This window comes from Notamacropus eugenii, chromosome 3 (genome assembly GCF_028372415.1).
Source record: "Notamacropus eugenii isolate mMacEug1 chromosome 3, mMacEug1.pri_v2, whole genome shotgun sequence".
Classification (NCBI taxonomy): Eukaryota; Metazoa; Chordata; class Mammalia; order Diprotodontia; family Macropodidae; genus Notamacropus; species Notamacropus eugenii.
In genome coordinates this window covers 200,906,254-200,918,757 of record NC_092874.1, presented here as the reverse complement: position 1 = coordinate 200,918,757, position 12,504 = coordinate 200,906,254, and the positions used below count along the sequence as shown (strand labels likewise).

The 12,504-nt window shown below is 38.2% G+C and overlaps 1 pseudogene; it reads left to right on the top strand.

Annotated features, from left to right (window-relative positions):
- The first annotated feature begins 10,551 nt into the window (after positions 1-10,551).
- On the top strand, positions 10,552-11,224 carry LOC140531949 (ribosome maturation protein SBDS pseudogene; annotated as a pseudogene).
- Positions 11,225-12,504: the final 1,280 nt, after the last annotated feature.

Below are 12,504 nucleotides of genomic sequence, written 5' to 3'. Positions count from 1 at the left end.
TCTGTTGGTTCAAAGTGATGAAACTGTTCAAAGTGACAGACCCTTTGGTCTGTGACTCCTGTACTGGTTACTCTTCCATAAGCTGGGCTAGATGCTGATATCAAAATCCTGGGAGCAAGCCACATGACTGTTACTTGGCATCGGAATGTGCTCTTCTCTTATTACCACTTAGGACTTCCCTACCCAGGAATGGCCACCTCCCTATCTGTCTTGCTATGCTGGGCTGGACAAATGTCTCACTGATTTTTTCTGCATTTCTCCAGCAAAATTTGGTCTGATGCATTTTATAGATCTGTCTAAGGGAGTTTACGTAGGGAAGCTCATCTGTACCACTTTCTTTACCATCTTGACTTTGCCTTTGAAAAAGAATGAGACATGTTTTCATTAAAAGTACTTGCCATTCATGGAAGAAATCCTTCATGAGTCCAAAGAGAAGAAGATTCTCTATAGATAGTGAAGTTATCCAGATTTTCCTGTTCACAGGTGGTATCATGATCACTGCAATAAGTGTTATGGATATATATATATAATGGGTATTATGGATACTTCTCTTTGAGAAACAGGGCTACTGAGAAGAAATTACTCAGGAAAACCAAATGCATGAAGTTTTACAGACAATGATGATCAGTTGGGCAGGAAACTTGAGGCCAAAAATCTATACATATATCTTGGAGAGGTACTAAAGATGGACAATGAGTTTGACCTACACTTGATGTAGATAAGATGAATGCATCTGTCTAAGAGTGTAGCACCTTCAATGATTGCAAGAGAGTTAGAAAAAAAATTCATCCTCTAAACACCAATATTTTTTCAGTAATGCTATAGGATTGCTATTCATAAAATGCCACAATATCTAAAGAATACAAATTGTGGTTAACCCACATGCAGAGGGGATATAATTGGACTGTAGCTTATTACCAGTCATGACTTAAACAAAAAGAATGTTTGTTTAAGATGTCACGGAAGTTTCAGCATCAGAAAAAACCTAGGAGGGGGGCTGAGCCAAGATGGCAGAGTAGAAAGACACACAAATGCAGGCTCTCCCCACACAGCCCATAAAATACCTGTAGAGAGGGACTCTCAACAAATTTTGGAGCAGCAGAAGTGGAGAACAACAGAGTGGAAGAGATTTCCAGCCCAGGGTGACCTTAAAGGCCCATGGGAAATGTCGGTTGCACCAGACGTGGAGCAGAGCCCAGCCCAGCCTTGGCCACATGGCATGGCGTGACTCTGGGAGGAGGACATCTCAGGGCGGAATCTCCAGTTGCAGAATCCCCAGTCGCAGAATCCCCAGTCACAGCAGCAGCGAATCCCCAGTCCCAGCAGCAGCGGGTTCACAGATCCCTCAACCCACAGTGCCAAAGGTCAGTGATGGGTTTTTTTCAGCTGGCCAGGAAAGGAGAAGGGCCTTCCCATAGCTCTGGCCACTCCACAGAGGCCACATCGGGCAGCAGCAGTTCCCACAGCAACCCGTACAACTGCCCACATCCATTGTTGGAGCGTAAAAACCCCTGGAGGTGCTGAGGAACTGAATATTACTTCAGCCCTGTGTAGAGGCCCTGAGGGAACTGATCTTTATCTCATACTGAATGGCAGCCCTGCCTATCCAGCTTATCTGAAAATCAGTCAGCAGTGCTGGCTTGGCAGAACTGGAGACCAGGTGGTTGTGGAAAGGTAACTGCTAAGATTCTGGGCACAAAAATCTCTCCTGCTCCAAATCCAGTGTACACGCTTGATTGTGCCACCTTGGAGGAACTGAGATCTTACAGATTCCCAGAGTATATCCTACTCTTGACAAAGGAACCAAAAGTCAAGTAACTGGTTGGGAAAATGCCCAAAAAAGGGAAAAAAATAAGATTGTAGAAGGTTAGTTTCTTGGTGAACAGATATCTTCTCCCATCCTTTCAGAAGAGGAAGAACAATGCTTACCATCAGGGAAAGACATAAAAGTCAAGGCTTCTGTATCCCAAACATCTAAAATAAATATTCAATGGGCTCAGGCCATGGAAGAGCTTAAAAAGGATTTTGAAAATCAAGTTAGAGAGGTGGAGGAAAAACTGGGAAGAAAAATGAGAGAGATGCAAGAAAAGCAGGAAAAGCAGGTCAACACCTTGCTAAAGGAAACCCAAAAAATGCTAAAGAAAATAACACCTTGAAAAATAGGCTAACTCAATTGGCAAAAGAGGTTCAAAAAGCCAATGAGGAGAAGAATGCTTTCAAAAGCAGAATTAGCCAAATGGAAAAGGACGTTCAAAAGCTCACTGAAGAAAATAGTTCTTTCAAAATTAGAATGGAACAGATGGAAGCTAATGACTTTATGAGAAACCAAGAAATCACAAAACAAAACCAAAAAAAATGAAAAAATGGAAGATAATGTGAAATATCTCAGTGGAAAAACAACTGACCTGGAAAATAGATCCAGGAGAGACAATTTAAAAATGATGGGACTACCTGAAAGCCTTGATCAAAAAAAGAGCCTAGACATCATCTTTCATGAAATTATCAAGGAAAACTGCCCTGATATTCTAGAACCAGGGGGCAAAATAAATATTGAAAGAATCCACCAATTACCTCCTGAAAAAGATCCAAAAAGAGAAACTCCTAGGAACATTGTGGCCAAATTCCAGAGTTACCAGGTCAAGGAGAAAATATTGCAAGCAGCTAGAAAGAAACAATTCAAGTAATGTGGAAATACAATCAGGATAACACAAGATCTAGCAGCTTCTACATTAAGGGATTGAAGGGTGTGGAATATGATATTCCAGAAGTCAAAGGAACTAGGACTAAAACCAAAAATCACCTATCCAGCAAAACTGAGTATAATACTTCAGGGGAAAAAAATGGTCTTTCAATGAAATAGAGGACTTTCAAGCATTCTTGATGAAAAGACTAGAGCTGAAAAGAAAATTTGACTTTCAAACACAAGAACCAAGAGAAGCATGAAAAGGTAAACAGTAAAGAGAAATCATAAGGGACTTACTAAAGTTGAACTATTTACATTCCTACACGGAAAGACAATATTTGTAACTCTTGAAACTTTTTTCAGTATCTGAGTTGTCAGTGGGATTACACACACACACACACACACACACACACTCACACTCACATACACACATACACATAGAGAGAGAGACAGAGAGCATGGGGTGAATTGAATAGGATGGGATCATATCTTTAAAAAAATGAAATTAAGTGGTGAGAGAGAAATATATTGGGAGGAGAAGAGAAGAAGTGGAATGGGGCAAATTATTTCTCATAAAAGAGGCAAGTAAATGACTTTTCAGTGGAGGGAAAAAGTGGGAGGTGAGAGAAAAAGCATGAAGCTTACTCTCATCACATTCGACTAAAGGAAGGAATAAAATGCACCCTCATTTTGGTATGAAAACCTATCTTACAATACAAGAAAGTGGGGAAGAAGGGGATAAGCAGGGTGAGGGGGATGGTGGAAGGGAGGGCAGTGGGAGGAGGGAGCAATTAGAAGTCAACACTCTTGGGGAGGTACAGGATCAAAAGAAAGAATAGAAGCAATGGGGGGCAGGATAGGATGGAGGGAAATATAGTTACTCTTACACGACTATTATGGAAGTCATTTGCAAAACTACACAGATATGGCCTATATTGAATTGCTTGCCTTCCCAAAGGGAATGGGTGGGAAGGGAGGGATGAAGAGATGTTGGAACTCAAAGTTTTAGGAACAGCTGTTGAGTATTGTTCTTGCAACTAGGAAATAAGAAATACAGGTAATGGGGTATAGACATTTATCTTGCCCTACAGAACAAAAGAGTAGATGAGGATAAGGGAAGGGAGGGATGTTAGAAGGGAGGGCAGATTGGTGATAGGGGCAATTAGAATGCTCTGTGTTTTGGGGTGGGGGAGGGGAGAAATGGGGAGAAAATTTGGAACCCAAAATTTTGTGGAAATGAATGTTGAAAACTTAAATAAATAAATTTATTTAAAAAAAAAACAAGAAAAGAAAAGACCTAGGAGGCATCTAGTACAATCTACACCTGAACAAAAATTTCCCTTCCATTATATAATCACCATCATCATCACCATTGTCATTATTATTACTACCCACAAGTGGTCATCTAGCCTTTAACTGAAGATCTCTAGTGAAAGATGACTCACTATCTCTTCCAAACCACCCACTGCACTTTTGGATAGCTCTGCTAAGAAGGTTCTTCATATATCAAGCCTATTTCTGCCTCTGTAACTTCTAGCTGTTGCTTCTTTTGCTGCTATTTAGAGACAAAGTCCTAAAATCTAAACTCTTTTCCACATGAAAGCCTTTCAAACATTTGAAGATAGCCTTTGTTTCTCTCCTAGTTTTTCTCTGCTTGTGGCTGGACATCCTCAATTTCTTTGATTGATCTTATTATGACATGAACTCAAGGCCTTTCACCATCTCACTCACCCTCTTCTAGACTCTGTCTAGCTCATCTAAGTCCTTTCTTACTAATGTGCTGCCCGAGAAATTGAGAGGATGCTCATTAATTGAGGAACAGCTGAACAAGTTGTGGTATATGACTGCATTGGAGTACTAGTATTCTATAAGAAATGATGAGGAGGATGGTTTCAGAAAAACCTGGGGAAACATATGAACTGATACAAAGTGAAGTGAGCAGAGCCAAGAGAACATTGTACACAGTAAGACAGCAATATTTTCAGGATGATCAGCTGTGAAAGATTTGGCTACTCTGCTCGAGACAATGATCCAAAGTCCAAAGGGCCTGTGATGAAAAATGCTATCCACTGTCAGAGAGAACTGATAAACTCTAAGAGCAGATTGAAGAATACTTTTTAAAACTTTCTTTATTTTTCTTGCTTTATGTATGTGTTTTCTTTTGTAACATAATTCATATGGAATTGAATTTTGTATAACTTCACATGTATAATTGATATATTGTTTGCCTTCTCAAGTGGTGAGGGAGAGGCAAGAGGGAAAAAAGAGAATTTGGAAGTCATTATTTTTAATGAATGTTAAAAATGTTTATATATAATTGGGAAATATTTAATGAAATAAATAAAATTTTAAAAAATAATATGTTGCCCAGGACTGAATATACTACTCCAGAAGTAGTCTTTCCAGGGATGAATTGAATGGGTCTCTCACCAACTAGTATTGGACGTTTAGTGCAACCTAATATTGTGCCACCTTTTTTGACTGCTACATCACACTGTTGACTAATATTGGATTTGCAGGAAATGTATCATCCAGAGAACTCATGAATGGAAAAAAATATGGGTCTGTCATAAGGCAAATGTAAGGGATAAAGTGAATTATCCTGAATGTTACACTAGTAACATGAAATATTGAATGACCTAGGTAGTGGCCTCTGGCATGTTGCACAGATCTTCTATAGAGAATATCCAGGAAGCTAAGGATGGGCAGGTATTCCATGGGATGAAAAGTCATGGATGGGTGGCTATCTGTTTCAAGGAGTCAAAGATCTCTTTGGTCTTCGGCTTAATGATAGCAATGCCGCAGCTTGCCTCTTACCACCCCTTCAGTATTCCCAATACTTTTCTAAGATTTCTGAAATTTCAAGGCAGTTATTGGGAATCAGAATGGAAACTGTAAATGGGTACAAATTGTTTCCAGATCTAAAAAGATGGTCTGTACTCTGAGACAGGGAAAAGGTAATGGAATTAAATGGTCCTAACTTAATTAGGTCAAGGACTAGGTATCTTACATTTAGAAGTCAAATTATTATAGTTACAGCCACTTAGATAGCCCTTTTGTGTGCCAGTCAGGGTAGGCTGTGAATCTGAGTAACAAAAGTGCTGAAAAAATGTATTAAATGGTGTGCCTATTTTTATTTTTGCTTTAAGGGAAAGATGAAAAAGAAACCAAAAATATTCACTTAACAAATAATTTATTGAGTCTTTCTGTGCATAATGATGCACTTTATCCTAGCTCTTCATAAAGTTTTAGAGCCATATAGGATCTTAGAGATCACCAGGTCCAAATTCTTGATTTTACATATGAGGAAACTGAGGTCAAGTAACTTCATCTAGGTCCCACAGCTACTAAGTGGCAAAACTGGAACCAGAACCTAAAACTTTTTATCTCCTGATAGAAAGTCATTCATTCATTCATTCATTTTTTTCAATCAATTTAGCTAAAAAATGTATTTCATAAATTTATTGTTAAGTATTGTTAAATATTCAGAGTGTTAGGACCTGGAGTTGCTTCAAAATTTATAGAAGACACAGTTTATTCCCATCATGACATTTTCAGCCAAGCAGTGAATTAAAATACAAACACAGATAACGATACTGTACAACATTATACGATAAGAGCAACTAAGAAGTGTAAAAGGAAATGTCCCATTAGGTTTGTGGGAGGTCACTACTAACCAGGGAGATGAGGGAAGGTTTTATGTAGGAGATGATACTTCAGTTGGGCTCTTTACAGGATGGGAAATTGTCAACAGCAATAGAGCTGTGTTCTATCTACCACACAACAATGCCATCCTTAAACTGATCATGCACTGAGAGTCCACAAACTGCATATTGCCTTACTAAAAACTATGGATTTAGCTTGTGATCTACATCATAGAATGTCCACAGAGTTGGACAGCGAAGTCAAAATCACTGCCTCTCTGAGTTAGAAAGAAATACAAAAGTCTTTCAGTCCTGAATAGGAGCTATACTTTTTTATAGTATGTTTAACAAATCGTCATCCAGTATCCTCTTAAAACCCACCAGAAAAAGGGAACCCACTATCTCCTGATGCATTTTACTCCTGAGTAGCTTTAATTGTTAGGAAACTTTTCTTTATCTGGAGCCTAATCTGCCTCTCTGCAACTTTCATTACCCTAAGTTCCGCCTTCTAGAACGAAGTAAAAGAAGTTTAATTCATCTTTCAGCATGATAGACCTTTAAATACTTTGTAGATAGCTATTATATCCCCTAGTTCATCTAGACTAAACATCCACATTTCCTTTCATTTATTCTCATAAAGCATGATTTGGAGTTCCCTTCATCCTGTTGTCACCTTTCTCAAGATGTTTTCAAGCTTGGCAATATCCTTATTTGAAATTAAATCCAGCACTTAAGGTGTTGTTTTCCAAGCACAGCAGGATTATCATCTCTTTTATTCAGGACACATCCTAATATTTATTCTGGTCACCTTAAATTCAGCTTCCTATTATAGTCCGTCCTTGAGTCCTTTTGAGTCCTTCCTCTGTCATGCCACGTATTAGCCACATATCCTTGCTTTGTTCCTTGAGCAAATTTGATTATACACCACTTATGTCTTCATCCAGGCCCTTGACAAAAATGTTAACTAATTTAGGACCAAGGACAGATCCCTGGGATACTCCAATAGACACCTTATCTAAGTTGTTAATGAACCTTTAATGACTACTCTTTGGGCCCAGTTATTCAGCTGATATTGTCTAGTCAATATATCTCCCATCTTGTCCACAAAAATAACAAACTGTCAAATGTTTTACTAAAAATCTAGGAAATTGTATAATTACAAATCAATGAAACCAAAACTATTATATAACTATAGCATTCCTCTGATGTATGAAACAAGGAAATCTAGAGGAAAAAAATAAATGAAGATAGTCTGGCATGACCTATGTAACCTTCATTTGATGCTGCCCAAAGGAAGGATGGAGCATTAATATAGCAGAGTCACTGACATGAGCTCATAGGGGTTTGAATGGCAGACCAAGAAATCTAAGTGATGGTTGCTCATAACAAGACAGTGGTTATATCACTACAGAGGAAAACAAAGAGGTTAAGTTTCTAATTATCTGTGTGATCACGTGTAAGTCACTTAACTTCTTTGAACCTTCATTATTTGTTTCGAAAAAAGGTTGAGTTATAGACTTCCAAGGGCAGGGGTTGTGAGGAAAGTGCTTAGTGAACTTTTTATAAATATTATTGCTATTAATCTTTCTAATGATGAGTTTTCTCACCTTTAAACTCAACTTGGAAACAGATTGGAAAAAAATAGTGGAAAAATTAGATTGGGACCCTTTTGAAGGAAGGGGCTGTCTTTTTCCTTTCCTTGTATCTCCTGTGCTTAGCACAGTGCCTGGCACAGAGTAGACACTTAATTAGTATTTATTTTTTTTTTTACTGTTCTATTATTCCTTTTTGTAAAAAATTATTTATTATTAGTTTTCAACATTCACTTTTATAAGATTTTGAGTTCTGTGTTCAATGATCTCCTCCCCCCCCAAGAAGGCATGCAATCTGATATAGCCTCTCTCTCTCTCTCTCTCTCTCTCTCTCTCTCTCTCTCTCTCTCTCTCTCTCTCTCTCTCTATATATATATATATATATATATATATATATATATACATACATATATATATGTAGGCTATACATGTACAATCATACTAAACATATTTTCACATTAGTCATGTTGTGAAAGAAGAATAAGAACCGAAGGGGAAAACCACGAGAAAGAAAAGAAAAGAGAAAATAGTATGCTTCGATCTGCATTCAGACTCTGTAGCTCTTTCTCTGGATGTAGATAGCATTTTCCACCATGAGTCTTTTGGAATTGTCTTAGATCATTGCATTGCTGAGAAAGGCTAAGTCTAACAAAGTCAGTCATCCCCCAATATTGCAGTCACTCTGTATAATGTTCTCCTGGTTCTGCTCATTTCACTCAGCATCAGTTCATGCAAGTCTTTCCAGTTTTTTCTGAAACTCTCTAGGAATAATATTAGTATTCCATTTTGTTCATATATCACAACTTGTTCAGCGATTCCCCAATTGACGAATAAGTGTTTATTGACTGACTGGTGTCAGAAAACCAAGAACCTAGTTCTAGTGTGGTTACTACTTGTGTGACCTTGGACACATCATTTAATTTCTCTTGGTCTCAGTTTTCTTATTTGAAAAGTGAGTGGATTGGACTAGAACAGCAGCAAAGGATTTGTAGTCTCAAGGTCACATGTGGCCCTCTAGGTCCTCAAGCACAGCCCTTTGAATCCAAACTTCAAAGAACAAATGCGGCCTCAAGGCCATAGGTTCCTCACTCCTGGGCTAGAAGATCTCTGAAGTCCTTTCTGGTCACTTTCTGCTTTTCACTGTCTTGTGCTTGTTCAAATTAATATGTTATGGTCTACTTCTTTCGGAGGTGTTACCCTTCTCTGCCTTAAATTGATTATAAGCTTCATTAGGGCAGGATCATAGATTTAAATCTACAAGAGACCTTAGGGGTCATTCAGTATAACTCAACCTTTTTTCCAGACAAATAATGCAGGTTAAAAGCTAAGTGACTTGCCCACTTTCCCATACTGCCTCTGGCAAAAGCATTCAGTGCCTTGGACTGAATTCAGTTAGCATCTTAACCTATCATAGCTAGAAGGAAGACTAGACTTCATCTAGTCCAATACTCCTCCCCCAAGCCCTTTTCAGAATTGATTGATCCCTTTTGGTTTTTCATCATATTCATCTCTTTAAACCTTTTTCATCACCTTTCATTTCTGAACATATTTCACTACCCTTTCCTCCCTAGTAAGTCTTCCCTTGTACAAAACTCTTAAAAAATCAGCAAAACCAAACGACTTCATCTATACTGAAAAGAAATACAGCATCCCAGGCTTATCGTCACCTCTCTTTTCTTGCCATGAGAGGAGAATAGAGTATTTCTCAACTTCTCCAAGGACCAGATTGCTCGTTATCATTATAGTACTTAGTTTTGTTTTATTATTGTTTCTACATGATTATTCTAGTTATCATGTATAAGTGTATCGTTCAGCTGGTTCTGCTCAGTTATGTATATATGTATATGTCATCGCATGCTTTTCCTGAATTCTTATTTACATGCTACAGTCTACTTAGCCACCTCCTGGGTGAGGAATACCTACCTAATCACCACTTCTTTGCTCTCATAAAAACTGCTTTTTTTTGCACAAAACTCCACATTGTTTTTTTCACAGTCTTATTTTTCAATCCTATTTTATAGAAGATGAAAGTAAGACCCAGGAAAGAAAATCAGTGTACCCTAGGCTGCATAGTAAATTGCCGAACTCAGACTAAAACAGAAGTCTTCCCTTTTCAAATCTAATGTTTTTTCTGCTCTACCATCCAGAATTTAAATGAACCGAAATTTGCAGGGCTTCAGGTTTTCCTCTGTGGAATGATGAGGGAGTTGTACTGGATGAGGACCCTTCCAGCTGGTAACAGTTTATGCTTCTATGAATTAAAGTGAATTGAATTGAAATGGACTTACGTTTCAAAAGAAGGAATTCAAATTATACATAATTTTAAAAGTGCTATCGTAAAAAGAAACAGGCCACCAGTGGCAACACAGAGAGATATGTCCCAGAAACCTTTTAAGAATTGGTCTAAGGGGAGCATTAAGAACACCTAATGGAGGTAGTTGGGGGAACAGTGGCGGCTTTGGCTTCAGGTCCTTCCAGGAAGGATTCACACAGCCTTATTGCAGGGTCTGTGGCCTTTAGGAGCCCCCTCACCCCCTGGGGCAGGGCTCAGTCACCGCTGTGTCTATTTTCACACTCATTAACCAAATCCGCCTGAAGAACTTGTTTTTCAAACCCACTGGCATTGGTGTGCATGAAGTATTCAGAGGAAGACGTTCGAGATCCTCGCTATAAGAATAAGGTATTGGGCTGGAACAGCAGTGTGGAAAAAGACTTTGAATGAAATTTTATAGACCCACTCTGTGTTTGCAAACATTTCTAAAGGCCATGTTGCTAAAATGGAAGATTTTATCAGTGCTTTTGGAACCAATGACCAGACTGAAGTCGGCTGAGCAAATTTTAACCAAAGGAGAAGGATGTATCAGACATCACTGGAGCAGATACAGGATAGTCCAATATTTGTAGCAGATAAGTGTGTAAATCTGGAAATAAAGGAACCTCACTGCTGTCATCCTCACTCAAAGAGAGATGAAGGACATCCACTATTCTGTCTAATTCTACAAGAGCACAAAAGAGCAGGCCTTGGAAATAATAAGATAGTTGAAGGAATATATGAAGATTGGGTGGGCACACATGAGACTTCCATCCATCCTATCTGTGAGAGGAAAAAATTAAAAAGAAAACGTCTGTCAAATAGTCGATGAAGGTGGTAGAAAGTGAAAATTTTGGTGACCAGTTAGAAATTGTGTGTATAACTGACCCTGTCAGCCTTAGAGAAATTGATGAACTAATACAGAGACAAAAGGAAAAGTTCTTTGGAAGTTCTCAGCTTGAAAGATTTGGAAGGAGGAGATGAGAAATTTTAATGACAGCTTTTTACTAATAAACACAACATTAACAGATGTTCTCATCACTGTTAATTTCTATGATTTTTTTCTGCTAAATATCTGCTCAAATTGCTTCATTTAGAGATTTTCATAGCAGTGTTTATGTTAATTAAATTAGTCACTTCTGCATAGAATATTCAGTATAAGAATCTTCACTGGGATAAATATATTCTGTCTGTCAAATTAGGCTACATTAAAGGAATCAAAGTGAACTTCCTTCTGTTTTGCATTCTGCCTGGGCATCTGGGCTCTTTGTGTCAACTTCATTTTTGACAGTGTGACCATTTCTTTAAAGTTCTTAGTTAATTTTATATCCATGAAAATTGCCTCAAAGTTTACATAGCGCACTAAAAACTCATACTTTGGCTTGACCGAAATGTAATATACACAGGAAGATATAAGCCTGCATCATTTCTATATGATAGAATCTTGATTATTTTAATTTGACCTAATAGTAAGTCAGATATTGACTTCTCAAATGACAGTACTTTTAATGTGTGTGTATACACATCTATATCTATCTACCTATCTCTCTCTCTCTCTCTCTCTCTCTCTCTCTCTCTCTCTCTCTCTCTCTATCTATCTATCTATCTATCTCTGTATCTACACACATGTAGTTACTGACTAGGACTCCATCCACCAATACTCTTATTTAATAAACACTGCCAAAATGTAAAAGAGTACTTTTGGTTGAAAAAAAAGTCATTCGTTACATTAAAAATTTTTATAATATATGTTAAGACAAATGAAGTTGTATGTTACAAATAAAACCTCTATTATTTTATTAAGACAAAAAAAATAATTGTTCTAAGACTAAAGTCCATCCTATCTCAAGGTAGGGTAATGGAATTGTAGACTTCTGAAGATTCTTTCCAGTCTTAGAATTCAGGGATTCTCTGATTCCTAGAACTGTTGGCTAGAAGAGTCATGCTTACAATAAATCGTTGTATGGAGGGGACTAAAGGTGACAGGAATCATGTTTTTGGCCTGATGTTTATCTTGTTGGCTAGCCAGAGACAGCTGTCTGTTTGCCAACACTTCATCAGCTGCCCAGGATTTCTCTACGCCATTTCCTTTGCTATTTCTCAAAACTCCTGTAAATTGGCAATGAGGAAGTGAAGGCACAATGGGCCAGGGACTTGGCCAGATCCCTGCACCAGGGTAGAGACCAAATGAAGGATGATGGCCCTCGTGCCTGGGAAGCCACTGCTGCCTTTTTGTCTGTGACCCCTAACCCAGCGGACACAATGAGTACAGTA